Source organism: Staurois parvus, unplaced genomic scaffold, assembly GCF_062004578.1.
Source record: "Staurois parvus isolate SC_StPar_1 unplaced genomic scaffold, SC_StPar_1.0 ptg001301l, whole genome shotgun sequence".
NCBI classification, from domain to species: domain Eukaryota; kingdom Metazoa; phylum Chordata; class Amphibia; order Anura; family Ranidae; genus Staurois; species Staurois parvus.
Window position 1 is genome coordinate 74,769 of NW_028319097.1, and position 4,673 is coordinate 79,441.

The following is a 4,673-nucleotide window of genomic DNA, read 5'->3' on the forward strand; positions in this document are numbered from 1 at the left end:
TGTCAGGAACTGGTGGTTTGAAATCCAGACTAATCCACGCCTGATTCATTTTCACAAACGTCAGTCTCTCCACACTTTGGGTGGACAGTCGTGTCCTCCGCGGAGTTGCAATACCTCCTGCCGCACTAAACACGCGCTCCGATGCCACGCTACTGGCCGGGCATGACAGCCTTTCAAGGGCAAATTCAGCTAGTTGGGGCCAAAGGTCAAGTTTCGTTGCCCAGTAGTCAAGGGGATTGTCTACCTCGGTTGGCAGGGTGCTGTCCAAGTAGGCCTAAGCCTGTTGTTTGAGGTCCTGCTCCAGGTCCACCTGATGCTGCTGCTGCTGCTGCTGCGGCTGGTTAGTAGTTTCCTCACTGCGCTGGTGAAGAAAGCTACTCATCATCGACTGCAGACTGAGGCAGCCGCTGCTGGTGGAGCTGCCACTGCTCCTACCACCCCACCCCTCCCCTGCTGCCATGGCAGCGGAACGCGAGCGCACAGGGCCCACAGTGTCTGAGGATGGACGTTGGCGCAGACAGGCAGAGACCAGCTGACTACATAGGTGGTTTTTATAGTACGTTATTTTGGCCTCCCTCTCAGAAGGTGTGAAAAAGGCCACCATTTTGGAACGGTAGCGAGGGTCCAACAAGGTGGACAGCCAAAAGTCATCCCTCTGTCTGATGGTTATTATTCGGCTGTCGCTACGCAAGCAAGCGAGCATGCTATGGGCCATTTGTGCCAAGGAATGCGAGGGACTCCCTGCCTCCATCTCCACAGCATACTGCCACGGTGCGTCTGGGTCCTCTGTCTCCTCCTCCTCCTCCTCCTCCACCAGATGCTCCTGCTCCTCCACTCCTGTCCGCTGAGTGGAAAAACCACCCATTTCACTCAATAATTCCTGAGCACCAATGTCCTCCTCTACCTCCTTCTCTTCTTCCTGTCCTGCCCCCACAGGGGTCATGTGGCGTTGAGATCTGTGCGCCACGTCTACCGCACCCTGACCAGCCATTGTTAACAGCATTTGTTCCAGGACGTGCAACAGAGGAATGACGTCGTTCATCCCATAGTCCTGCCGACTCACGAATAGCGTGGCCTCCTCAAAGGGCCTGAGCAAGCGCAGGTGTCACGCATGAGCTGCCAATGGCTGACATCTAAGTTACACAGGGAGTACCTTTATCCGCTTTTAACATCAGGAAATCGGTGATGGCCTTTCGCTGTTCGTAAAGGCGGTCTAACATATGTAGGGTTGAATTCCACCTTGTTGCAACGTCACAGCATGAGGAGTCGGTACGGGGGCCCATGGCAGATTACGTGCCTGGCAGCAGCTATGGGAGGCCCGTAATCTGCCAGCACCCTATGTCAAAAAATTCAACACACCAGCAGTGTGAGGAGACCTGAAAGTGGCACATGGCAGAGTGTGGCTATGGAGACAGCAGCAATGGGAGGCCGTACAGGGACCCATGACACACTCTGGACTTGGCAGCAGCATGAGGAGGCGGTATAGGGGCCCATGGCAGATTAGGGGCCTGGCAGCAGCAATGGGAGGCCCGTAATCTGCCAGCACCCTATGTCAAAAAATTCTACACACCAGCAGTGTGAGGAGACCTGAAAGTGGCACATGGCAGAGTGTGGCGATGGAGACAGCAGCAATGGGAGGCCGTACAGGGACCCATGAGAGACTCTGGACCTGGCAGCAGCATGAGGAGGCGGTATATAGGGGCCTATGGCAGATTAGGGGCCTGGCAGCAGCTATGGGAGGCCCGTAATCTGCCAGCACCCTATGTCAAAAAATTCTACACACCAGCAGTGTGTGAGGAGACCTGAAAGTGGCACATGGCAGAGTGTGGCGATGGAGACAGCAGCAATGGGAGGCCGTACAGGGACCCATGAGAGACTCTGGACCTGGCAGCAGCATGAGGAGGCGGTATATAGGGGCCTATGGCAGATTAGGGGCCTGGCAGCAGCTATGGGAGGCCCGTAATCTGCCAGCACCCTATGTCAAAAAATTCTACACACCAGCAGTGTGTGAGGAGACCTGAAAGTGGCACATGGCAGAGTGTGGCGATGGAGACAGCAGCAATGGGAGGCCGTACAGGGAACCATGAGAGACTCTGGACCTGGCAGCAGCATGAGGAGGTGGTATATAGGGGCCTATGGCAGATTAGGGGCCTGGCAGCAGCTATAGGAGGCCCATAATCTGCCAGCACCCTATGTCAAAAAATTCTACACACCAGCAGTGTGAGGAGACCTGAAAGTGGCACATGGCAGAGTGTGGCGATGGAGACAGCAGCAATGGGAGGCCGTACAGGGACCCATGACAGACTCTGGACCTGGCAGCAGCATGAGGAGGCGGTATATAGGGGCCTATGGCAGATTAGGGGCCTGGCAGCAGCTATGGGAGGCCCGTAATCTGCCAGCACCCTATGTCAAAAAACTGAACACACCAGCAGTGTCTGAGGAGACCTGAAAGTGGCACATGGCAGAGTGTGGCGATGGAGACAGCAGCAATGGGAGGCCGTACAGGGACCCATGACAGACTCTGGACCTGGCAGCAGCATGAGGAGGCGGTATATAGGGGCCTATGGCAGATTAGGGGCCTGGCAGCAGCTATGGGAGGCCCGTAATCTGCCAGCACCCTATGTCAAAAAACTGAACACACCAGCAGTGTGTGAGGAGACCTGAAAGTGGCACATGGCAGAGTGTGGCGATGGAGACAGCAGCAATGGGAGGCCGTACAGGGACCCATGACAGACTCTGGACCTGGCAGCAGCATGAGGAGGCGGTATATAGGGGCCTATGGCAGATTAGGGGCCTGGCAGCAGCTATAGGAGGCCCGTAATCTGCCAGCACCCTATGTCAAAAAATTCTACACACCAGCAGTGTGTGAGGAGACCTGAAAGTGGCACATGGCAGAGTGTGGCGATGGAGACAGCAGCAATGGGAGGCCGTACAGGGACCCATGAGAGACTCTGGACCTGGCAGCAGCATGAGGAGGCGGTATATAGGGGCCTATGGCAGATTAGGGGCCTGGCAGCAGCTATGGGAGGCCCGTAATCTGCCAGCACCCTATGTCAAAAAATTCTACACACCAGCAGTGTGTGAGGAGACCTGAAAGTGGCACATGGCAGAGTGTGGCGATGGAGACAGCAGCAATGGGAGGCCGTACAGGGAACCATGAGAGACTCTGGACCTGGCAGCAGCATGAGGAGGCGGTATATAGGGGCCTATGGCAGATTAGGGGCCTGGCAGCAGCTATAGGAGGCCCATAATCTGCCAGCACCCTATGTCAAAAAATTCTACACACCAGCAGTGTGAGGAGACCTGAAAGTGGAACATGGCAGAGTGTGGCGATGGAGACAGCAGCAATGGGAGGCCGTACAGGGACCCATGACAGACTCTGGACCTGGCAGCAGCATGAGGAGGCGGTATATAGGGGCCTATGGCAGATTAGGGGCCTGGCAGCAGCTATGGGAGGCCCGTAATCTGCCAGCACCCTATGTCAAAAAACTGAACACACCAGCAGTGTGTGAGGAGACCTGAAAGTGGCACATGGCAGAGTGTGGCGATGGAGACAGCAGCAATGGGAGGCCGTACAGGGACCCATGACAGACTCTGGACCTGGCAGCAGCATGAGGAGGCGGTATATAGGGGCCTATGGCAGATTAGGGGCCTGGCAGCAGCTATGGGAGGCCCGTAATCTGCCAGCACCCTATGTCAAAAAATTCTACACACCAGCAGTGTGTGAGGAGACCTGAAAGTGGCACATGGCAGAGTGTGGCGATGGAGACAGCAGCAATGGGAGGCCGTACAGGGAACCATGAGAGACTCTGGACCTGGCAGCAGCATGAGGAGGCGGTATATAGGGGCCTATGGCAGATTAGGGGCCTGGCAGCAGCTATGGGAGGCCCGTAATCTGCCAGCACCCTATGTCAAAAAATTCTACACACCAGCAGTGTGTGAGGAGACCTGAAAGTGGCACATGGCAGAGTGTGGCGATGGAGACAGCAGCAATGGGAGGCCGTACAGGGACCCATGAGAGACTCTGGACCTGGCAGCAGCATGAGGAGGCGGTATATAGGGGCCCATGGCAGATTAGGGGCCTGGCAGCAGCTATGGGAGGCCCGTAATCTGCCAGCACCCTATGTCAAAAAATTCTACACACCAGCAGTGTGTGAGGAGACCTGAAAGTGGCACATGGCAGAGTGTGGCGATGGAGACAGCAGCAATGGGAGGCCGTACAGGGAACCATGAGAGACTCTGGACCTGGCAGCAGCATGAGGAGGCGGTATATAGGGGCCTATGGCAGATTAGGGGCCTGGCAGCAGCTATAGGAGGCCCATAATCTGCCAGCACCCTATGTCAAAAAATTCAACACACCAGCAGTGTGAGGAGACCTGAAAGTGGCACATGGCATGAGACACTGTGGACCTGGCAGCAGCATGAGGAGGCGGTATATAGGGGCCTATGGCAGATTAGGGGCCTGGCAGCAGCTATAGGAGGCCCGTAATCTGCCAGCACCCTATGTCAAAAAATTCTACACACCAGCAGTGTGTGAGGAGACCTGAAAGTGGCACATGGCAGAGTGTGGCGATGGAGACAGCAGCAATGGGAGGCCGTACAGGGACCCATGAGAGACTCTGGACCTGGCAGCAGCATGAGGAGGCGGTATATAGGGGCCTATGGCAGATTAG